Source organism: Rattus norvegicus, chromosome 9, assembly GCF_036323735.1.
Source record: "Rattus norvegicus strain BN/NHsdMcwi chromosome 9, GRCr8, whole genome shotgun sequence".
Classification (NCBI taxonomy): domain Eukaryota; kingdom Metazoa; phylum Chordata; class Mammalia; order Rodentia; family Muridae; genus Rattus; species Rattus norvegicus.
Genome location: NC_086027.1, coordinates 16,216,884 through 16,242,294, shown reverse-complemented (window position 1 = coordinate 16,242,294; position 25,411 = coordinate 16,216,884). Strand labels below are relative to the sequence as shown.

At 41.6% G+C, this 25,411-nt stretch overlaps 1 pseudogene; it reads right to left on the bottom strand.

Annotated features, from left to right (window-relative positions):
- Positions 1-13,295: 13,295 nt before the first annotated feature.
- Positions 13,296-21,003, bottom strand: LOC134480436 (reticulocalbin-1-like; annotated as a pseudogene).
- Positions 21,004-25,411: the final 4,408 nt, after the last annotated feature.

Sequence of the window (25,411 nt, the reverse complement as noted above, 5' to 3'; positions counted from 1 at the left end):
ACCACATGCACTCTCCTGTCACTCACACACACAATCTTCACACACACCTCACACATATCTCACACACACCACATGCACTCTCCTGTCACTCACACACACAGTCTTCATAGACACCTCATACATATCTCACACACAGCACATGCACTCTCCTCTCATGCACACACACAATCTTCATACACACCTCACATTCTCTCCTCACTCATTCTCACATGCTCTCCTCATGCTCTCTCCCTGGCTCTCACATTTGTTCTCAGAATCGCTCTCTCATTAGCTCCCTCATTCACTCTTCACATTCTCACTCCACTCACTCTTCACATGCTCTTCTCATGCTCTCTCATTCGCTCTCACATTTGTTCTTACATTTGCTCTGTCATTTACTCTCTCATTCACTCCCTCATGCTCTCTCTCATTTACTCTTCACATGTTCTGTACCCTTTCTCTTGCCCCAGTCCTTTATTAATAATCCAAAAGCGGGTAGAAAAAAGAGATTTTATAATCATTGCCAAATCAAATGCAAAGAATGACTACATCTCACCAAGAACTAAGAATTACAACTGTTCTCCAAAGTTTCAGGCTTGCCCTATACCCAGGCCTGTGGCCAATATAATAATAATAATTGTAAACTTATCATGATTTAAACTTTAACTCTTTACTTTTATACTTCAGAGTCCAAAGCTCCGAGATCAGCTAATTGCATTTTCCTGTGACACTCTAATGATAAATGACATAGGCAAAACTGCCAGGCAGTGGCCAGAAAGAATCAAGGTAACCCTTAGCACACTAATTCCACTAGCGTTCTGTTCCTTGCACTCAATGACTCTCATAAGGGGTCCAATAGTTAGACTTAGTTTACTAGTATATTATTTTATATATTCTATACTTCCTTAACTAGTCTATAATATTATGTAAAACTTACTTCCTAACTTCAATAACTTTTTCCTTTCTTAGGGTCCCAATGTTGGCTCTAATTCATTTTCTCTTATTTTCTTCAAGCTGTCTTTGCAAGTAAAACCCTAATCTAGAACTACAATTCTGCAGTTATTACATTTTTTCCAAGATGAGAATACACAGTATGCACCTGGGCCACTAGGGCTGTGCTGTGCTGTGCCCCTATGCATCAATTTCCAATTGTCTAAGAATCATAACATCAAAGAACATCTAGTTTCACAGAATTCACCAGAGCAGAAGGAGAAAGAAGTAGAAAAGTCAGATATAATACAATAATTGTGCAAACCAAGGCCAACTGATAGGCAGTCACACACAAATGAAATCTATAAAGCCGTTGTCCAGGGCTAAGGTTTGGAGAAATGGAAACAACCAGTTTTTACAAAAAGCTACTGCGGGCTACTGCGATGTCTCCATTGTATGTTGTCCCCAGCATTAGCCAGAACTCAGACAACAAAGGGAGGTCAAAAGGATTCAGATTGGAAAGGAAGAAGTCAAAATATCACTGTTGCAGAGGATAGGGTATTATACATGGGACACCCCAAAAGTTACAACAGAGAACTCCTAAGCCTGATGAACAACTTCAGCAAAGTGGCTGGGTATAAAATTAACTCAAACAAATCAGTAGCCTTCCTCTACACAAAAGATAAACAAGCTGAGAAAGAAATTAGGGAAATGACACCTTTCATAATAGTCCCAAATCATATAAAAATACCTCAGTGTGACTTTTATCAAACAAGTGAAAGATCTGTGTGACAAGAACTTCATGATCTGAAGAAAGAAATTGAAGAAGATCTCAGAAAATGCAAAGATCTCCCATGTTCATGGCTTGGCAGTATGAAGATAGTAAAAATGGCCATTTTCCCAAAGTGACCTACAGTTGCAATGCACTCTCCATCAAAATTCGATTCCAGTTCTTCATAGGGATAGACAGAACAATTTGCAAATTCATTTGGAATAACAAGTAATGCAGGATAGCTAAAACAATCCTCAACAATAAAAGGACTTCCCTGGGAATCACCATCCCTGAACTCAAGCAGTTTACAGAGCATTAGTGATAAAACTGTATGGTATTGGTACAGAGACAGGAAGATAGACCAGTGGAATAGAACTGCAGACCCAGAAATGAACCAGCACACCTATGGTCCCTTGATTTTTGACAAAGGAGACAAAAGCATCCAGTGGAAAAAGGACAGCATTTTTAGCAAAGGGTGCTGGTTCAAATGGAGGTCAGCATATGGAGGAGTACAAATCATCCTCTTCTTATTGCCCTGTGTAAAGCTTAAGTCCAGGTGGATCAAGGACCTCTATATCAAACCAGATCACTCAAACTAATAGAAGCAAAAGCGGGGAAGAATCTTGAACACAAGGACACTGGAAAAAATTTCCTGAACAAAACACGAATGGCTCTTGCTCTAAGATCAAGAATAGACAAATGGGACCTCATAAAGCTACAAAGCTTCTGCAAGGCAAAGGACACTGTGGTTAGGACAAACCAGCAACCAACAGATTGGGAAAAGACCTTTACTAATCCTACAACTGATAGAGGGCTAATATCCAAAATATACAAAACTCATGAAGTTGGACTGCAGGGAGACTAATAACCCTATTAAAAATTGCAGTTCAGAGCTAAACAAAGAATTCATAGCTGAGGAATATGGAGTGGCTGAGAAGCACCAAAAGAAATGTTCAACATCTTTAGTTATGTGGGAAATGCAAATCAAAACAACCCTGAGATTCCACCTCACACCACTCAGAATGGCTAAGATCAAACACTCAGGCTATAGAAGACGCTTGCACGGATGTGAGAAAGAGGAACAATCCTCCATTGTTGGTGAGATTGCAGACTGGTACAACCATTCTGGATATCAGTCTAGAGGTTCCTCAGAAAATTAGACATTGCACTAGCGGAGGACCCAGCTATACCTCTCTTGCACATATACCCAAAAGATGCTCCAACATACAACAGGGCACATGCTCCACCATGTTCATAGCCGCCTTATTTATAATAGTCAGAAAATGAAAAGATCCCAGATGCCCTTCAACAGAGGAATGGAAACAGAAAGTGTGGTACATCTACACAATGGAGTACTACAGAGATATCAAAAACAATGACTTCACGAAATTCATAGGCAAAGAGAATGAACTAAAACATATCATCCTGAATGAGTTAACCCAATCACAGAAACACACACATGGTATACACTCATTGATAAGTGGATATTAGCCCAAATGCTCAAATTCTCCAAGATTCACAGACCAAATGAAACTCAGGAAGGATGACCAAAATGCTGATTCTTCACTCCTTCCTTTAAAGGAGAAGAAGAATCCCTATTGAAGGGATAGGGATGCAAAGTTTAAAACAGAGCCTAGAGGAATGGCCATTCAGAGTCTACCCCACATGTGGCCTATACATATACAGCCTTCAAACTAGATAAGGTGGATGAAGCTAAGAAGTGCAGGCTGATAGGAACTGGATATAGATGTCTCCTGAGAGGCACAGCCAGATCATGTCAAATACAGCGGTGAATGCTAGCAGCGAACCATTGAACTGAGAACTGGACCTCAGTTGGAGGAATTACAGAGAGATTGAAAGAGCTGAAGGGACTTGCAACCCCATAAGAACAACCATGGCTGCCAAGCAGAGTTCCCAGAGACTAAACCAGTACCCAACCACTATACAGGGACTATGCCATGGCTCCATCTGCATGTGTATCAGAGGATGGTCTTCTTGGGCACAAATGGAATGAGCAGCCCTTGGTCCTGCCTAGGCTGGGAAAGTGGATGGCTGGTGAAGGGAATACTTTTAAAGCAGAGGTGGAGGGCGATGGTATTCGGACTTATTTCTGGAAAACAAGGAAGGAATAACATTTGAATTCGAAATGAAAAATATCCAACTAAAAATCAACAACAACAAAATGGTATTTTGAGCTTCGAATCAAAAAAAGCCACAGTCAGGAAACAGAGAATTGTATGCCTCTGGTTTTCTTCAAATATGCTTGGGGCCCACGTAGGTTCTGGGCCTAGGCTGAACCAAGCAGGTTCCTGCCACTGACTGCTCCTCTATTCCTGTTTCCAGAGGCACCATGCAGATTAATATTGGGCCAGAGATGTGGGAAGAGCTGGTCAGAAGTGGCTTTCTTTCCTGTGGTCTCAGGATTATCTGCATTCCAGGGTCTTCAGCATTTTCTGCCCCAGGATTTGGGTGCAGGGTTCCCGATGGCTTTAAACTCCCTTATACCATATTTATATGTCCTGGGAGGTATTACAGAAAAATTAATGTTTATCCTATTAATTTGGTCAAAACTCTCATCGACAGAGTATAATTTAGAGGTAACTATATATTTGACAGCAAGCATACACAGTGGGTAATGTATGCATGATGAAGTTGAAATTCAGAGTTGGAAACACAGTGCACAGTGACTGTATAAATGCCTGTGAATCTCAGTCTGACTGGGAAGTGATTTGATGCCCAGTCCCCATGAGAAAGCAGAGATCCATCCCTCCCTGATAGCTGTGGGACTTCAGATGTTGACACTAATGATCAATAAAGAAGGTTCTTAAGAGTGAAAGGTTTGAGATTACCCCTTTATTCACCAGAATACATCCAATTTACTGGATAGTAACCAGATGCAGGTAGTCAATATATACAGTCTATATCCTTATCAAAATAGAAAAGCAAATGAACAAAACAACAATAGATAACTAACAAATCTTCAAATGAATAGAAGGAAAACCAAATAACCAAAACAATTAAAAATTAACCAAACTTTAAATAGAGGAATTGCACTAAGCATTTTTTGCTGCTCCTTTTGCAGAATAGACTTATAGCCTGTGGCTTGCCTTGGAGACATAGTAGACAAGCAGTTAGTGATGGTAATAATCTTTTCAAGAGGAGTGGAAGTAGGTCTGTTTTGTTGGAGTGGGGGTATTAAGGAAAAAGCCATCCAACACTGAGTGTAAATGATATTACACACTTTGTCACAAAGTCTTTCCAATATTGTTAACTGATCTCCATGAAACTATTCTGGGTGACCCATCAGGACAAGTACAAATTTACACATGCACGGTCTTTCTGGATGAACAGCAGCTCTTGATTGATGTGCATCAGCACTTCTCTGAGTCCCTCAGAAAGTGCACACTTGCTGGAGAGTGGCAAGGTGAAAATACAACGTATTCAATCCAAAGAAATCAAACTAAAGGAGGAAAATGCAGTCCACAATTGCTATGGCCATTACAGATGAGATGTTATAGTGGTGTATTTGCTCTGCACACTTAGTTCTCCTCCTGTAGTTCTTCTCTCCAAGGGAGATCTTGTCCTGGACTGTGTCATGTTCGAGTTTCTGCTGGAGAATTTCAGACCTAGCAGAGCAAGGGAATAAAGATTTAGTGAGCGGTTGTCAATTCAGCTCTCCCTCTTACATCAGCTCTATTCAGTTGGATAATCCAGCATGACCTGTCAGCTGAGGTCAGTCCCTGCATCCCCAAGTGTCCTAGAGTACCTGCGCTTGGATTTATATCTCACCTTTCAAACTGCTAGAATTTGAACTGTGGACTATGCACTGTACTGGGATTAAGAGAAAAATGAGCATTTTTTCCACTGGTCCAGGTATATGGCATTGAATAATAACATTGTAGCTATGTCTGAATCTGAGTTCAAGAGAGGTATGAGCAACCTAGAATACCATGTGGATTCCTTCTGGAGAACATGCCCAGAATTGAGGTGAAATTTCTGATTATGTCAGCACTGAAGGAACCCGTCTAGTTTCCATTTGTAACCACTGTATCTGCAAATACACAGAGAAGCCATCTCACTTCAAATTCATGCTCACCGCACAGATCTTGTAATCACTGAGAATGTGCTCCATGCAAATCTTCCCAGCGTACACATGGACATTAAAGGTGATTGTGATGTAGAAACAGAACAGCACCCCTGTAAGTCTATGGCTAGTGCAAGGCAGTTTGTGAGAGGACAGAAGAGAAAATGTCCTCAGATCTTTCCGGAGAGATCACAGGAAGAAAGGAATAGAACATAGCAAGAAATCCAGAGGATCATATATATATTGTTTCATGGGCAAAATTCACATGAACTGTACCAGAACAATACTCTGAGTAGCTCTTTAACTGCCTGAGGCTGAAATCCAGGTGGGGTGGTCATCCATCCAAAAAGGATATTTATATAGGGAAGGATATTCAAATGGCCTCTTCCAGCCTATGTTCCTACCTGAACATTAATGCTTAATGTAAATATTCCCCAGGATTCGCTGGAGGCATAAAAACAAATGTTGAGTGGGATATGTACATAGTGGCCAGAGCCTATAGACAGCTCAGTCAGTGATGTGCTGTCCTCCCATAAACCGTCATAGACTCAGGGTTCTTTCCCCATTAACAATCCGGCTTAGCAAGTCCCAAAGGATGTGTAGAGCTGTCTTGTTGCTCAGCAAAGGATCATATATTGGTGGTGGACTAGACTGTTGTTCTTGTTCACTCTTTCAGACTTTCCCCAAAGTGTGCAACTTCTTCTAATCGGAGCTGTCTTTACCATAGCCTGAGTGACTTCATGCCCAAAGCTAGAATCATAGGAAAACTCCATAACCAGGATCCAAATCAACAAATTCTCTCCCCGTAATGTGATTGTTCCACAGATAATTTGAATAAGTAAGTAAAAGCTTGCATGGGTTATCTCACACTGAATCAGAATCTATGGAAGGGCTCCACCCTATGGTACACTTTTACTCGTTGGCTGATGGACGTCTGGATAGATTCTCCTTCAAGGTTACTCTGGGACCACTACAACATTGATGCTCCCTAGTTGCAATGGCAATACCTACTCCTTGTTGTGGAATCACTGGGTTAACTAAAACTTCTGTTCCACTTTCTGAACATGGCTTCTCATAGGGCTACCTGTTCTTACACTGTCAGACCCATTTGAAGCTCATCATTTCTCCTAACCCATTGAGGCTGAAATTAACTGAGAGAAAATGATGTTGATCGACAGCACTTGCAGAATGCTACACAGATAACATAGAGGAGCGCTTTGGATTATCTGTGCACCTAAAGGGGTTCCTGAAACTGCCCTGTTCTTGCACCACAGCATAGCTATGGGACTTTTTCTGGATGACGATACAATTCCAAGCAACTCAAATTCTCAATGAATAAAATCCAAGCCAAACTCCCAGGGGAAGTTGTAGTGTGCCAAGGTAGCTCGAAAGAAATGGTAGCAGGCAATGTGGAAAGCAACCGTGGAGAAGACACAGTGAGTGACATAACCTTCCAGTGGGCTTTCACAATTCACAAAGAACAGAGAAGCAGAATAAACTCATGAATTTTTCTAGAGAAGCCTTGCCCTTACCTCCCAGTACTCCATTCCTTTGATGTGCTCCAATGGATTTCAATGCAGATCAGTAGTTTTGCCCCTAATCACTTGAAAATCTAACTTTACAGGTGTTTTTGTGTCCTCTTTTTGGGGGTTGCATTTCTAAAGGATTTTATTGTCCTGCTTCTACACCATAACAAAAAGGGACCTGCAAGCTCTAGGCCTGTATCATTTGTTACCCCTGTGAAACATGACTCACTTGAACATATTTCCACTCCTCCCCCAGACTTCACAAGATAATTCATTCTGAAATTTTTGGAAACAATAAATTAGTAATTTAAGTGTCCTTTTGCTGTACAGAGCTAGATGGAGATGCCAAATGACAGGGCAGCTCTATTTCATGTTTCATGGATGTAAAGTGTATGCTTAGAGTACTTTTCTCATGAAACTTGGAAATAGAGGGAAACATACGTTCACTACTGCAAAAACACACACACACACATATACCCACACACACACCACACACACACACACACACACACACCACACACACACACACAAACACACACACAAACACACACACAAACACAGACACACAGATACACACTTGCATGCACAAATGAAAACTTTGCTCTTATGCAGCACATTTCCTGTTGAGTGAGGAATTAGTGGGAACAATGCTGTGTACAAGTCTCTTAGACACAAGCAAGATATGCTGCCCTGGCCTGTACTCATTTCCACTTCAGGAAACCTTTCTATGCAGATTCTTGCTGGTCCAACAAGTAAGTTACATGTTCTGAACAGATAGCCTAAACAACACATCATCAAATCCCCAAGAGAGATTTCTAGGAAAAGACTCCATCAAGCTCTATGCTGACTCATCATAGGCCCCTCACTAAAACTACCCTGTTTCCTTCATAGAAGACTTTGGAAGCATCAGAGAAGACAGTGACTCATGGTCAGTTCCCAGGAACATTTCATCACATTAGAGTTCCTGTGATATTAAAACAACCTCAATGTCAGTCAGAAAAAGGCTAAATAAATAACATACAGTGAATTTTCTGAAATGCAGCACTCTGTACAATATTGAGAGGGTATCTATCCTGAAAGAATGCAGTGCCCATGATATAGTCAGCAAAGCAATGTCAGCAGAGGGTTGCACTCTAGGATTCCATGCAATATCATGGTGAAGCCAATAAGACAATCCAGAATCTTCCCGGGGGATAACTCTGTTCAGGTAAAGTGAAGAAATCTAATCCTTATTTTTAAAATAGCTGAATGGTTTAAGTATGTGTTGAGACAAATAAGAGAGGGGGCTCATCTTGGAACTGGACGAATGATGCAAAGACTGCTGGCCAGCACAAAACAGGAAGCTTCATGTTTGTTGAGAGACCTAAGCTTAAAGGACTAAGTCTCCAGGAGCACTCAAATAAGACAGGACTGACATGCTGATACACAGGCTCTGTAGTTACCCAAGATCTATGAAGCATGAAGTCACCATCTTCATATACAGGGACATGAGGGGAGGAAGAACAAAAGCCACCACAAATGACAATGAGAACCATTTCTTTGGCATTTCCACCAGGCTCTCCTCCTTGAAAACTACTTACTTCCTGAGTCTCACACCATCCCTGTAAAGAAAATGGGCTCTGGGCTTTTGCTTCATCCCTCCAAGCCCTGCTCTAGTCTAAAGAGGGGCTCCCACATAGCACCCTCCATACATAATGGCATGTAGTGCTCTGCTGTGTGATCAACGTATCTCCCTTAATGAAGTGCAGATTCTCGAAGAGCAGGAGCATTTGCTTTCGAAACATGCAGTTTCTTGAAAAGGGGCTATCTCCACAGAAAGCCTTGTAAACAATCACATGAATGTACACTTGGATGAGACCTAGGTCAGGACATGGATCAGTCAATAGACAGTTACATTGGTTTGTCTATGTTTATGGTAAGACCTGAGGACAACCTGACCCTGAGGCCTAACCCTACCTGCTGTTGCGTGGCACTGGGGGCACAGATGTTCATTCCGGCCTCTTCACAGAGCCTCTTTGTCTCCACAGAGGATGCTGGCAGTTCAGCCTGCTCCACCAGCAGTTCTCTCTTCTCATTCAGCAAAATCTGTATATTGTTCTTCAATTGAGCTTGTTCACACAGGAGCTGGGAGTGCCTGATGCTGAACCACAAACAAAAAATGGTAAAACCCAGCCAGCTTCTATTTGCCTGTCACTCCTGCAAGTACAATCATCCCTTCAAGGGTCCTCATCCTCAGAAATCCCCAGAATAGAGCCACACTATGCAGGTTAGCACCAATTAGAGGAGGTCAAATCCAGAATCCACATTCCACATGAATCAAAGTACTTCTGAAAATCCTGACACTAAAACGGTTTATATAAATCAAGGAAGAAGAGATGGTCCATAAGGGAGCTCGTATGTCCATGGTATGGTGAAACCATCTTCACGTTGTGGGGAAAGCCCCTCTGAGGGGGAGTTGAAGACCCAATAGCTATAGACTCTTTCCGTGTGTTTCTCATGGATCACAGATCTTTAAATCTCCTGTCAGAGTCCTAGAGATTCAGAGTTGATTGCTATTCCCATCATGGTGCAAACCTTTTCTATCTAGAGGAACTTTAACTGGGAAAATAACAATTGGAGGGTCTTCTACACCCCTCACATGTACGACAACTGAGTCCAAGAGCTACAAATCTAAGACCCTTGCCAGGAGGCAGCCTTCTTGTTAAGAGTCAGACACTACAGAACCAGAGCCCTGACTTTTGTTCAAAGTCATACAGGACAGAAGCATTCCCTGCCTAGTGCTGGGTTCTCATCTCTGTCAGCGACTCACCGGTAGGAACTGTTCACTTGTATGAGCTCCTTGTACCTCTCCATGGCATCACTTATTGAGTTGGTCATCATTTGCATAGCCATCATTCTCATCTCATGTTCAGATTGAAGGACTGGCAATTCGACATGCAGCCTGGGTTAGGTCATGGCCAAAGGAACAAATAATGTTTTGAACTCACGATTTCAGAATTAGGTGAAATGTAAATAAAAATATGTAATAAAAAATTTCAAATTCAAGTAATGGTGGAAGGGAAGAAAATGGCAAACTCAAAAACCAGACCAAAACCCAACAGTGAGACTCAATCCACAGAAAATATTTCTATGTAAATAAGCAAACATTTGTTTTGAAATAAGGACTCCTTGGAATCCTGAGAGATATGGTTCTGCAAAGACTCACTATATAGGAGGGGGCAGAGCCTGAGAGCTCCCTGTTTGGGAATAACAACTGTCAAGACCACAGTGACCATTTCTAGGTCACAATAAACAATCCCTGGATAGTTAAAAAAATAAAAAAACTAAAGATCAAAGCAGGTGAAACAAATTAGGTAAAATCAGACTGTTCTCTCTATTACTTAAACTCAGTATGTTCCACATACTTGCTCCTTCAAAGTATTTGTACTGGTTAAGTTTATTATCCTGGGCACAGGACAACAGAGTCACGGTACCAGTTGGAGGGACCTGACCTTCAAGAGCTGGCCAGGTGAGCATGATGGAATTGACTAGTTCAGGAAGAAGATTCCTCCAGTCTGTGCCACAGCTTTGGGCCGAAGAGAAAGCTGTGATGACATTTCTCTTGTTTTGAAAGCAGGTATACTCAATCCTTGGTTTCTATCGTTACATGAATTCCCAGAGGGCATAACTATGTTTGACAGGGAAGAGGATTTATAGCACCTCCTCCCCTCAGGAGAGTCCTGTGTGCCACCAAGGTATACAGAAGGAGCAAAGTGCTGTGTTGATCAACGTGGGCCTCCATGTACTCATCACTATCATGACCTGCAAACTGTTGATCAAACAAATCCTCAGACCCAATCAAAGGTCCCAGACGTCCTGATCCAGAGTAAACCACCAACAAATACTGCCACATATATACACACCAACCCATATCCAAACACATTTAGAATGCCAACTACATCCATGGAGGTGCCATAGAATCAGTGTATAATGAACAAATTCAGAGGAAAGAGTGATGACGTGCAGGCATTTCATTCACACACACAGTTGCAGCAAGTGTGACAAGGTCATTCTAGCTGTTGACAGAACCAATGCTAATCCAAGAGGCTCAGGGTCAAGTACAAAAGAGGTTGACCCTAAACACACAGCACCTAGCTCATCTCACAAGCAAATGCCTGCCAAATCTCCTTAAAATCCAGGATGAGAGGTGAAACTCTCTCGTGCTATGAGTAAATCTTGAGGTAGCAGAGAGAGAGCACAAGACAGTGAACAGGTTACTGGGCATAATGACTACCTGTGGTCCCACTCATCATAGATATAAAGATCCAGGATTTGATAAAGTTCATCCCTCTCGAATTGACACTTCTGGATTTCAAATTTGAGTTCCTCCAGTTCCTTTAGACACTCCTCTTGCTTACTGATGACATTTTGGGATGATGCCTTCCTACCAAAACCTGTAGACAGATAAACCCAAGTGAATTTGCATATTTGAACCAATGGGCAGAATAGATCATTCTGAATCCGAAAAGGAGGTTGAGGAAGGGGAAATGGTAGAGACTGGGTGAATCCCTGAAAGAGCAGAAAAGCTTTCTTAAAGGTTGATTCTTAAGCTATGTCCCTGTTCCCAACCTCTAAAGCCATACACGTGCCACACTCACTATTAAACAACCAGCGGCACTGAAAGTTATAATATGACTGAGACATAAACATCTGTGACATTGTTGTATCAGATGTGGTGCAGATAATCCTGGAGTTCATAATGACTTCATAATGTTTAGCACCATCAAGCTCTAACCAAGTGTGGTCCAGCCCAAAGTGTCTGAGAACTCAATTCATGACTAGGGGTGCATCCTTCCTTGTTCTCGCCATCAGAGATTTATGTAACCTACAGTAATCTAGAGGATGAAGTGCTTCAACTCCCAAACATGGATGGTCACATTGTTAATCTCACAGTGCCTCCTCCTGCCAATCATTGACACTCATAGTTAAAAAGCTTCAAGAAAAGACACTGAAGTCTTACAACTTTATGGCTTTCTCTCAAATTAAAGATCAGGAACTCCTGACTCTTGGTTTGCCTTTGAAAAATCCCAAGGCTCCTGCTTGTAAGGCCTAGTCTTAGAAGGCACATCTCAAACCTACCTCCTTGAGGATGTTCCCCAACTCTGCCCACGACTCACCAAGCCTTCCCCAGAATGATTTCCTCCTTCCTGTTTCACTAGAGAGGGGGTCAGCTTCCCTCTGACCTGGTGCGGTCTCTCCTTGATCAACACTTTTCTTCCGAAATAGCCTGAGCAGCTGGCGAAACATGCCTGCTTGTGAACGCAAAGGGAACTGAAGTAATATCCCAAAGGCAGTTGGTGTCACCACAACACTGGTGACATCACAGAAGATTCTAGGGATCTCTTAGATACAATAGAGTGTCCAGTGAACGGCTTACTGGTGATGTCACTGGAAAATTCTATGGCCTACCTACTAACCAGCTCTCCCCACACTGATGAATTTCTGTGGGGACCCTTTCCTCCAGTCTCCCATGTGTCACTGGGAATACCATTTGGCAACCTCTATTTCAAAGCTAGATATGTCTCTCTGCTTCATTAGAAGTCAACATTGCTTTTGCTGCAGAGGGTTTCTTACAACCCTGAATTGGAGAACAGATTTTTCTTAGCACCCAAATCTCTAGGGACCAAGGAGGAGGGAGAGTTTTCTTAAAAGTAAATCAACTACTTGAGACAATGCATGTGACACACATTTCCATTCCTAAGCTTTTCCTTTTTTCTGGAGGCCAATATATTTCTTCTATACCTCTGAGTGTATAAAACCTGGAAATATTTGCTTACTGTGCAGTCCTTGAAAGCCGACATTGTTTCCATTTACATATCCATGTATGTTACAAAATCAATGGTCTATAATCCTATTTTTTTGCAATAAAAACTCCTTTTCCTTGGGAACATATGGATCAACTACAGGGCATATATAAAACAATAAATTTCTGTCTGTTTTATATATTATGTAGGACATCCTCCCTTTCTCAAATATAACAAGACAATTAAATTGGACATCAGTGAGCAAATGTCACCCTGGACCTTGTGTTACTACATTGTAACTACATAACCATCACTTCTCCAATATCCTTCTCCGTGAATAGACAAGTCTAGGCACGAGAATATTGGGGACTACAACATGATCTTTTACTTGTAGCAAACATAAGAATCCGGAGGATGAGAAGGGAGTGGAATGGTCTGAGTTCAGGTTGAACCTCAATTTTAATGGGTCCATACGTTCAGGAGGGAGTCTATTTGGCATTGTGATATATGGATTCTGTCTTCTTATCATAGGTGTTATAATAATTCAACATGAATGTGTGCTATAATGCCAGCCCACCTCAGAGATGTAAGAGTGAAAATCATGTCTGACCTTGCTGGGAAGAACTCTGCCTTTTACTACCATCTGGAGTTATACAACATCACTATACAAAGCTCAGAAGAGAGGGGTGCAGATGTGCAGGCCTTAGAAGTTGAGGATCTTTTCTACTGATTAAGCCACTTCTTTTTCCTATGTAATTTTTCCCTTGCTCTTTTACTAATGGTGGCTGACTTCTTTCCTGGCCTGAGGTAAACTGGAGTCCAATCTTTTGGATTACCGAACCTTCTATGTTCGAGATGACAGTCCCACCAAGGGTCCTACTGCGTACAGAAGGTATGAATAAGTCTCAGGGGCTGGAGTAAGTTAAAAAGGTCTGTTACAACAAAGAACTGATTAAGAAAACAAGAGCCCAGCTGCTCATCAAGATCACAGTTGTATGAGATTAAGAAAATGTGAATAGGGCATCGGGTGAAAGATAAATTAATTAGGAGGTCATAGGCCTAGAAGGGTTATCCTTTGATCTCAGTGGAGCTGCCATTCTTTCTGCCATTCCTCATTCTCTGCCACAGGACCAGAGACTTCCCCATACAAATGGCTGGCCTTGCCAAAGACCTGGCAGGGCTTCTCCCTGTAGAATAGGACATGTAGAGTCCTTGAGGACTCACCAAGAGGTCTCCTCCACACAGGTTCCTTGTTGTCAAAGGGAAATGTTCCTGCAGAATCCTGCCATGGCAGCAGGAATTTCAACCTGGCTGCTCTTGGTCCAACTCACTGGGTGCAGGCCTGAGGCCCAGGAATATCTGGGGAAAGAAGTAGCAGGCACTACCTCACAGCTCTCTCTTTGTTGGATGCAACTGCTAGGACTGTGATAGGAATTTTGTTTCTTGTGTGTTTATTAGAAATACCTACAAAGCTGATTAAAGTTGTAACATGCCTTCATACCCAGCGTGCAGAATGTTTTCAAATCATTGTTGTTCCTGTTTTATGTTTGGATTTTGTTCTTTAATCCCCTCAGGAAATTTCCCTGTGCTTAGAATGTTAAGCACATGCTCAGGAGGGATCGATTGTTCAAGTTAGGCAAAGCTTTTGTTCTCACCATCCACTCCACAGATGATGCCATAACTTACTTTGAAATAAGAAAACAGTTATAGAGAAGTAAATTAACCTATAAGCTATCACAGAAGAAACATATCATGATTGTGGAATGGCACCCCAGTATTTTGTATTTCCTAAGTTATTTTTATTTTAAACTTTTTTATTGGATTTTTTTGGGTACATTTCATCTTTTTTAAATCCTTAAAGGTATCTTTTATTCCTCTCCTCCCATTTAAACAAGGTGGAATTTCACATGTAATTGTTAGTCCAGATAGTTTGGTCAATGGCTTAGATATCACCCTGGCCTAGTTTCCTTGGCATAAGCTGACTTAGAAGCAGACTCAAAGGTTCAGGACTCAACAAATAATGAATTCCACTACATCTGGATACCTAGCCTCACAGCCAGGAAGGGACTGGATTTCCATTCACTATTTAAAAAAAATGCAGTTCATTAACATGTAAAAAATTTCTCAAGTATATTAAAGTGTTTACCATGGTCATACAGTTTTTTAAATACCTGGCATTCATCTTTTTCCAAAACCTAAAATTTCTTTCTTATTCACATTTTTTGATTATTTTTGGTATCAGTATCATTTTTTAAATTTCAGTTTTTTTACTAGATATATATGTTTTATTCAAACGTTATTCTCTTTCCCAGCTTTTGGTCCATAAGCCCTCCTGCCGTGACCTCTCCCATATGTATGGTCCCCAAATCCATGCCACTTAGAAACCACTTCCTGGACATTTCCCTGCACTCAGGGTCCAACCTTGTTAAGAACAAGGGCTTCCCCTTCCACAGGTGCCCCAACGAGGATATTCTCTCCTACATATGCAGTTGGACCCCTGGGTCAGTCCATGTATAGTCTTTTGCTAGTGGTTTATTTGGTTGGCATTGCTGTTCTTATGGGGTTGCAAGCCCTTCAGCTCTTTGAATCCTTCTTCTAATTCCCATAAAGGGCGTCTTGTTATCAGTTCAGTAGTTTACTGCTAGCACTGACCTCTTTATTTGACATGCTCTGGATGTGTCTCTCAGGGGAGATGCATATTCTGTCCCTTTCAGTAAGCACTTTTTAGCTTTATCAATCTTACCTAGTTTTGGTGGCTGTATATATATATATGGGCCACATGTGGGGCAGACTCTGAATGGCTGTTCCTTCAGTCTCTGCTTTAGATTTGGCCTCCATATCCCCTCCTATGGATATTTTTGTTCCCCATTTTAAGAAGGAGTGGGAGCATCTGCACTTTGGTCATCCTTCTTCTTGAGTTTCCTGAGATCTGTAGATTGCATCTTGGGTAATTCGAGATTTTGGTCAATATCCACTTATCAATGAGTGCATACTGTCAATGAGGGGTGCTGAGTACCTGGAAGAGAATGGGGGACAAGAGATGTGACGAAGAACTCCAAGACAAGAGTCTAATCAAGGCGACACTTTTATTTTTCCCCAAGGCTGATTTTGTACCATAAAAAGGGTAACAGAGAGAGGGGGGAAGTAAGAAACATTTACCCACGCTAAGGACACAATATTCCTGTGGTTAGAGAATTGGCTGGTGTTGACAGGTTGTCAGAAAGGTCACGGGTTTGTCATATCTATTAGTCAGCAGGATGTTGGTTTATCAGAAAGGTTACAGGTCATGACATTGGGTATCTTAACGTCACACGTTATCATATGATTATTCATCTTGACCACAACATTTGTATTAGTCTTCTGCAGCTGGCTGGGGATTTTCCATGAACCCAGTCATACTTAATGCTCACCATAATAATAACATCAATAGTGGAGGGCTTCAAGGCCATCGCTCCCAACAGCATACCAAGTGTGTTTTTCTGTGATAGGATTACCTCACTGTGGATGATATTTTCTAGTTCTTTCCATTTGCCTATGAATTGAACGTTGTCATTGTTTTTGATAGCTGAGTGGTACTCCATTGTGTATATATACCACATTTTTAGAATAAATTCCTCTGTTGAAGGGCATCTGGGTTCATTCCAGCTTCTGGCTATTATGAATAAGGCTGCTATGAACATCGTGGATTATATGTGTTGTTGTATGAGGGAGTATCTTTTGGGTATATGCCCAGGACAGGTATAGCTGTGTGCTCAGGTAGTGCAATTTCCAATTTTACAGGAACGTTCAGACTGATTTCCAGAGTTCTTGTACCAGTTGGCCATCCCAGGAACAATGGACGAGTGTTCCTCTTTCTCCACATCCTCGCCAGCATCTGTTGTCACCTGAGTTTTTGATCTTAGACATCCTGACTGGTGTGAGGTGGATTCTTAGGGTTGTTTTGATTTGCATTTCCCTGATGACTAAGGATATTGAGCATTTCTTTAGGTGCTTTTCAGCTATTCTATATTCCTCAGCTGAGAATGTTTTCTTTAGCTGTGAACCCCATTTATTAACAGGGGTGTTTGGCTCTCTGTACTCTAACTTCTTCTGTTTTGTGTATACTTTGGATATAAGCCCTCCATCAGATGCAGGATTGGTAAAGATTTTTTCCCAATCTGTGGGTTGCCTTTTTGTCCTAATGACACTGTCCTTTGCCTTACAGAAGCTTTTCAGTTTTATGAGGTCCCATTTGTCGATTCTCAATCTTAAAGCATAAGCCACTGGTATTCTGTTCAGGAAATTTTCCTTAGTGCTCATGTCTTCGAGACTCTTCCCTACTTTTTATCCATTACTTTTAGTGTATCTGGTTTGATGTGGAGGTCCTTGATCCACTTGGACTTAAGCTTTGTACAGGGCAATAAGAATGGGTCAACTTGCATTCTTCTACATGTTGACCTCCAGTTGAATCAGCACCATTTGTTAAAAATACTATCTTTCTGCCATTGGATGTTTTAACTCCTTTGTCAAAGATCAAATGACCATAGGTGTGTGGGTTCTTTTCTGTGTCTTCAATTATGTCCACTGATCTGCCTGTCTGTATGCCAATACCATACACACTATTGCTCTGTAATACTGCTTGAGGTCAGAGATGGTGATTCCCCCAGAAGGTCTTTTATTGTTGAGTATAGTTTTGCTGTCCTGGGTTTTATGTTATACCAAATGACGGCAAATTGCACTTTCTACCTTTATAAAGAATTGAGTAGGAATATTGTTGGTGATGGCATTGAATCTGTAGATTGCCTTTGGCAAAATGGTCATTTTTTACCATATTCATCCTGCCAATCTATGAGCATGGGAGATCTTTCCATCTTCTGAGACCTTCTTCAATTTCTTCAGAGATTTGAAGTTCTTGTCATACAGATTTTTTACTTGCTTGGTTCAAGTAACAGCAATTATTTTATATTATTTGGGACTATTGTGAAGGGTGTCATTTCCCTAATTTCTTTCTCAGCCTGTTTACCCTTTGAGTAGAGGAAGGCTACTGAATTGTTTGGGTTAATTTTATACTCGGCCAGTTTGCTGAAGTTGTTGATCAGGTTAAGTAGTTCTCTGGTAGAATTTTGGTGTTGCTTAAGTAGACTATCATATCATCTTCAAATATTAGTGTTTTGACTTCATCCCTTCTAATTTTTTTCCCTTTGACCTACTTTATAGTTTGATTGCTATGGCTAGGACGTTAAGTACCATATTGTACTTAAGTAGGGAAAGAGTGGGTAGCCTTGTCTAGTCCCTGATTTTAGTGGGATTCCTTCAATATTCTAAGTTTAGTTTGATGTTAGGTACAGGTTTGATGTATTTTGCATTTTCCTATATTTAGATTCAGGCCTTCAATTCCTGATCTTTCCAGGACTTTATTAATGAAAGGGTAATGAATTTTGTCAAATGATTTCTCAGCATCTAATGAAATGATCATGTGGTTTTGACTTTGTTTATATGATGAATTTCGTTGATGGACTTCCGTATATTAAACCATCCCTGCATCCTTGCCATGAGGCCTACTTGACCATGATGGATGATTGTTTGGATGTGTTCTTGGATTCAGTTTGCAAGAATTTTATTGAGCATTTTTGATCAATATTCATAAATCAAATAGGTCTGAATTTCTCTATCTTTGTTGTATCCTTGTGTGGTTTAGGTATAAGAGTAATTGTGGCTTCATAGAGGGAGTTTGGTAGTGCTCTGTCTGTTTCCATTTTGCGGAATAGTTTGGACAGTTATGGTATGAAGTCTTCTATGAAGGTCTGATAGAATTCTGCACTAAATCCATCTGGTCCTGGGCTCTTTTTGGATGGGAGATGTTTAATAGCAGTTTCTATGTCTTTATGAGTTATGGGGTTGTTTCAATGGTTTATTTGTTCCTGATTTAACTGTGGTACCTGGTATCTGTATAGAAAATTGTCCATTTCCTCCACATTTTCCAGTTTTGTTGAATATATGTTTTGTAGTAGGATCTGATGATCTTTTTAATTTCTTCAGATTTTGTTGTTATGTCTCCCTTTTATTTCTGATTTTATTAATTTGGATACACTCTCTGTGACCTCTGGTTAATATGGCTAAGCGTTTATGTATCTTGTTGATTTTCTCAAAGAACCAGCTCCTGGGTTTGCTGATTCTTTTGATACTCGGTTTTGTTTCTTCTTGTTTGATTTCAGCCCTGAGTTTGATTATTTCCTGCCTTCAACTCCTCTAGGGTTTATTTAATTTTTTCTAGAGCTTTGAGGTGTGCTGTCAAGCTGCTGACATATGCTCTCTCTTGTTTCTTTTTGCAGGCGTACAGAGCTATGAGCTTTCCTCTTAGCGCTGCTTTTATTGTGTCCCATAAGTTTGGGTATGTTGTATCTTCATTTTCATTAAATTCTAAGAAGTCTTTAATTTCTTTCTTATGTCTCCAATGACCAAGTTGTCATTGACTTCAACTTCCATGTATATGTGGGCTTTCTGTCCTATTTGTTGTTATTGATCAGCAGCCTTAGTCCGTGGTTTTTTGATTCGAGGCATGGGATTATTTCTATCTTCCTGTACCTGTTGAGGCTTGTTTTGTGACCGATTATATGGTCAATTTTGGAGAAGGTACCATGAGATGCTGATAAGAAGGTATATCCTTTGGTTTTAGGGTGGTGTGTTCTATAAATATATGTTAAATCCATTTGTTTCATAACCTGTTAGTCTTTCTGTGTCTCTGTTTAATTTCTGTTTCCCTGATCTGTCCATTGATGAAAGTGGCGTGTTTAAATCTCCTACTATTATTGTTTGTGGTGCAATGTATGATTTTTTTGAGCTTTAGAAAGGTTTCTTATTGTTTAGGGACACAACTGCTATATACTTGACAAATATAGCAATCAACCAGAATATCCGTAGAAAGCATGTGACTGTTGGCCACATGAGGATGAGTTTCTTTCAAAGATCATCATGATTTTTGGTAAGATCTTCCCTGTAATTGGTGGCATGGCTTCCCACAAACATGGTCCAGTTGTCTACAATCTCCTCCTTGGTCAGCATCTCATCCTTGTTCTTATCTGACTCATACACCAGATGCTGGGCCTCAGCCTGTGCCTGGTCATAGTCCTGAGGGAGGATCCAGTGGTGAATCTCATCCTAATCCAGTTTCCCATCCTTGTTCAGATCTGGGAAATCATTGAACTGCTCCCCAGACAAAACCCAGTCGGTCTCAGGGCAATTGTCCTCGTGAGAAAAAGATGTCCACAATGTACTCATCCTGGTCCACAAAACCATCCCTGTTCTTGTTGATATTCTCCAGCGTTTCCAGAACTACAATCTCCTTCATATGTTCTAAATCCTCTTAGTGCAGAAAAGCAATGAACCAGTCCTGAGTAGCTGTCAGGTCACCGTCAAGGCCTTAAACCTCCTCTCATCTCGTGGAGGCAACTTTTTAAAGTTGTGATGATCAGGGCTATCTTGGAATTCAGCAAGGTTTCCCAGGTAGTAGCCATAGGTAGCCTGCTTGTATTCTTCCCAGGAGATTTTTCATCTATGTCCCTATCATAATCCTTCCAGAGTTTAGCCACATTTTGGTTGATGTATCTTTTCTGTACCTGTTTGATCCAAACTTTCAGGTCCTCAGTAGTAACAAGGCCGCCTTCATCACTGTTGATTGGATCAACAATTTTCCCCAGCCTCTCCTGCTCTCGTTCAGGATTAGCTATCAAAGGTCTTGGAGTCCTTCTTGCCCAGGAAGACCTCGTGATCGTACAGGAAGCTGTGCTTATTCTCTGGTGGCCATTCGCCCTGCTCTGAATCAGGACAAACCATGTGCTCCTTGCTCATCATGCTCTTGGCCATGAACGCCAGGACCAGTGCCAGCAGCAGCCCATGGAGAGTCCCAGGCTGACACCATGTACCACAGTCTCGATCAAAGGGAGGCAGCAAGGAAGTAGGGGCTCAGAGCACCTTATCCGCTGTCCCTTCCCCAGAGAGGGCTTTTGTTACATTTCAAATGTTATCCGTTTTCCTGGTTTCCACAAAACCCCTTATAAAACCCCCTCCCCCTTCTACTGTGAGGGTGTTACCACACCCACCCAAACACCTAAGCCTATCAGCCTCCCTGTTCTGGTTTCCCCTACACTGGGGCATCAAGCCTTGACAAGACCAAGGGCTTCTCCTCCCATTTGTGCCCAAGAAGGCCATCCTCTTCTACATATGCAGCTGTAGCCATGGGTCTGTCCATGTGTACTCTTTGGATGGTGGTTTCCGGCCCTGGGAGCTCTGGGTGTTTCTTAGTGTTGTTCTTATGGGGCTGTAAACCCCTTCAGCTCCCTCAATCCTTTCTCTTACTCCTCCATTGGGGACCCTGCTCTCAGCTGAATGGTTGGCTGCAAGTATCTGCCTCTGTATTTGTCATGCTCTTTACCCCACTCTTTTGAGCAGATCACCACAGAGCAACGAAGATGTATTGTCTTGGCGTGATGATGTACAGACAAATAGATGATTTCTTCATTCTTATGATGATTGTATAAGAGTTCCTAAAATTAGATTAGTAATTTTAAGCTCCTTTATAATGGGACAGCTATTATGTTTTCTCTGGTAATCAAAATTGCATTGAGAACTCTTCCTTCTTAAAGTTTCATGAGTGAATTGCTTCTGCAATACCAAGCAGGCATCTACAAATTAGAACCCATGCTAAGAGGGTATAAACCAATTAACCAAAGTTCATAAATAGAGAACTAATGATTTACTATAGGTGCAAGGACTTTACGTAAATAATTGACTGGATTTGCCTATAGGCAATTTCACTTATTCTTTTCTCATAAAAATTACAGCTTTTAACTCTCCATGAACATGCAGAGCCAGTGACAGATGGTGACAGTTTATCCTGATGATTACTCTTCATGGATATGCATGTAAACATTCTCTGTCGTAAACTGATTATCCAACTTATGATTTGAATTCCTGTGCAAACTTGTGGTGAACTTTTCACCATGTGATGCTCTGTTCAGAAAGATATACAAATGCTGAGGACAAAGAGAGAGAAAGCTTTTTAGACAGAACTGAAGTGAAGAGAACAGAACTCAAGAAGAACTTAGAAGTAAAGGCCTAGCGTTGAGAGTAAGGCATTGAGAGTAAGGAAATTATTGTGTCATAAGAGCAAGAGGAAAGGAGATAAGAAGAGAGCAAGGAGAACCTTATAAGTCAAACTTTATGGAGGCAAACCTTTGTAGAAATTTTAGGAAAACGGAAGAACTTATAAATAAAGGTTAAAATCACTGCTCTTCAGTCTTCAGCCTGGCTCACTGGCTAGCCTGTGCTCTTCAGTCAGACTCACTGGCTAGCCTCTGCTCTTCAGTCAGGCTCACTGGCTAGCCTGTGCTCTTCAGCCTGGCTCACTGGCTAGCCTGTGCTCTTCAGTCAGACTCACTGGCTAGCCTCTGCTCTTCAGTCAGGCTCACTGGCTAGCCTCTGCTCTTCAGCCTGGCTCACTGGCTAGCCTCTGCTCTTCAGTCAGGCTCACTGGCTAGCCTGTGCTCTTCAGCCTGGCTCACTGGCTAGCCTGTGCTCTTCAGCCTGGCTCAATGACTAGCCTCTGCTCTTCAGTCAGGCTCACTGGCTAGCCTCTATTCTTCAGTCAGCCTCACTGGCTAGCCTCTGCTCTTCAGTCAGGCTCACTGGCTAGCCTCTGCTCTTCAGTCAGGCTCACTGTCTACCCTGTGCTCTTCAGTCAGGTTCCCTGGCTAGCCTCTGCTCTTCAGTCAGGCTCACTGGCTAGCCTCTGCTCTTCAGTCAGGCTCACTGGCTAGCCTCTGCTCTTCAGTTAGGCTCACTGACTAGCCTCTGCTCTTCAGTCAGGCTCACTGGTTAGCCTCTGCTCTTCAGCCTGGCTCACTGGCTAGCCTCTGCTCTTCAGTCAGACTCACTGGCTAGCCTGTGCTCTTCAGCCTGGCTCACTCCCTAGACTCTGCTTTTCAGCTGGGCTCACTGGCTAGCATCTGCTCTTCAGTCAGGCTCACTGGCTAGCCTCTGCTCTTCAGCTAGGCTCACTGGCTAGCCTCTGCTCTTCAGCTAGGCTCACTGGCTAGCCTCTCCTCTTCAGCTAGGCTCACTGGCTAGCCTCTGCTCTTCAGTCAGGTTCACTGTCTAGCCTCTGCTATTCAGTTAGGCTCACTGGCTAGACTCTGCTTCTCAGCTGGGCTCACTGGCCTATGGGGCCCTAGCACATCGCTTAACCATCTGCTCATGACTGCCTGACCACACTGACCACCTGACCGGTCGCCCTGACTTCTTAAAGTCATTACCTAGAAAGAGCACAAGAAACCAAAGAGAAACACCACAGCAAACTTTTCCCATGGGCTCTGCTTTAACCTTAAGTGCTTTCATTATTTCTTTAAAAGAGTGAAATATAATTTCGGCTATTCATATGGCCAAGAGAGCTGTGCAGTAGTCATTGCTTTATGGAATTTGGTGCTAAATCAAAAGATTCCTTTATTCTATCACGATGTTATCTGTATGCTGTAAGATGTATGTTTAGAAAACACAACACCAAATTCCTAAAATCTAGATGTTTTAAGACATCAGCTCATGGAGAAACATACCTGCTTCCTATCTAGACTGGGCTTTTTTGCTATACTGCAGGTACAATCAATTTTCCACACTACTTCCATGATTTTCAAGAATGATTAAGAGAAAAATAAGTTGAACATAATGGCCAGAAAGGGGGTTCTGTCAAGTTGTCTTATGTGGGACAAGATACCAAGCTGTAACTGGTCAACCTAAAACCACCTGTTCCCAAAACTAACAGAACTTACAGAAAATACATACTTTCTTATCATTCCTCCTCCCCAATGATCAGTGATTTAATGAGCACCTACTACGATCCTAGCACTGTGCATCTAAGTGTGTAATGGTGAATAAAAAACTTAATAAAAAGCCTCATTAAGGAATAAAGAAAAATGAAACATAACTTTGAAACTCAGAATTCAATATAAGCAAAACCACCACCATTTCTTCAACTGGTGATTTCTGAAAACTTCATCATTTTTTCCATGGGCTTCTATAGTAATGATACTGAGTCTTGATTTGGTAAATCACAAAAAGCAAGTCACACTTCTTTCTTGGCTCCCACAACTGTCAAAGGGAACAACACTGTTGCTGTCCATTGTGCTTCCCTATCAATCCTGCTATGGATGGTAATGAATTCCAGTCTTTTCAATGTGAAAACAGGCCACCACTTGAGGGCAAAGGTTATTAAAATTACCCAAACCGGTATATTCTCTAAAATTTTCACATAGCATTTTACTGATATCACAATGTAAATTCACCACAAATATTTAACCAATGAAAATATTGAATAGCTCTGCAAATAGGAGCGATAATCATATATACGTGAAAACAACTATCATGGAAACAAACGACGTAATAGGAGAAAAGATACATCACGAAAAGCTACACAAGCAGCAAAAAAGACACTATATTTCTTGGTTTAAAAGTTAGGAGATACACTTGATCTTTAAAGACAGACAATGTACTTGATCTTTAATCCCTTTAACTGTGCCCTGTCCACATAGAAACTGCAGTAGATGACAATCTTTTGTAAGATTTATTTATTTATATGTGAGACAATGCATCTGTCTTCAGACACACCAGAAGAGGGCATCAGTACTCCTTACAGATGGTTGTGAGCCACCATGTGGTTGCTGGCATTTGAATTCAGGACCTCTGGAAGAACACTTGGTGCTCTTACCCATTGAGTCATCTCTCCAGCCCCCACAACGGCCTCTTACACAGCATCACAGTGGTCTATTTCACTAGATGGCTCCAGGATGATAACAGAGAAACTTTCACAGTTCCTGAGCACTTCTGAGTTCAAACACCACCAGTGCCCACTCTGTGCTGTTGGCACATTCTGACCTTCTCCTAAGGGTTGTCAGCCACAAAAGGGACGGGTTAGCCCCAGACAGCATTCACTGCCCAATCCTAAAAACCCCCTCGATTCTGAAAAAGCCACAATCCATGCTTGCTCCATATTTGAGGAAGCCAAATGGTTGATCTGGCTCAAGGCTCTACTTTTCTTAGCTCATCAACTTTCTTTTTCCACTTCTTGTCACAAGAAGTACGTTTTTATGCTGCAACTACACTGCAATGTTTGAAGGAAACCACCATAAACTCTGGGTGCCACCTCTTGAAATTTAAAATTCACAAAACAATTCATGGCTTTCTAATCAGCACCATGGACAATAAACAAAAACAAGCAAAACCATTCCAAAGGAACTTGCTGATCTGGAGGCCTGCTCATAGCAGGCAGGAAAGAATTAAATTAGGCAGAACTGTAATCTGCATAAATTGC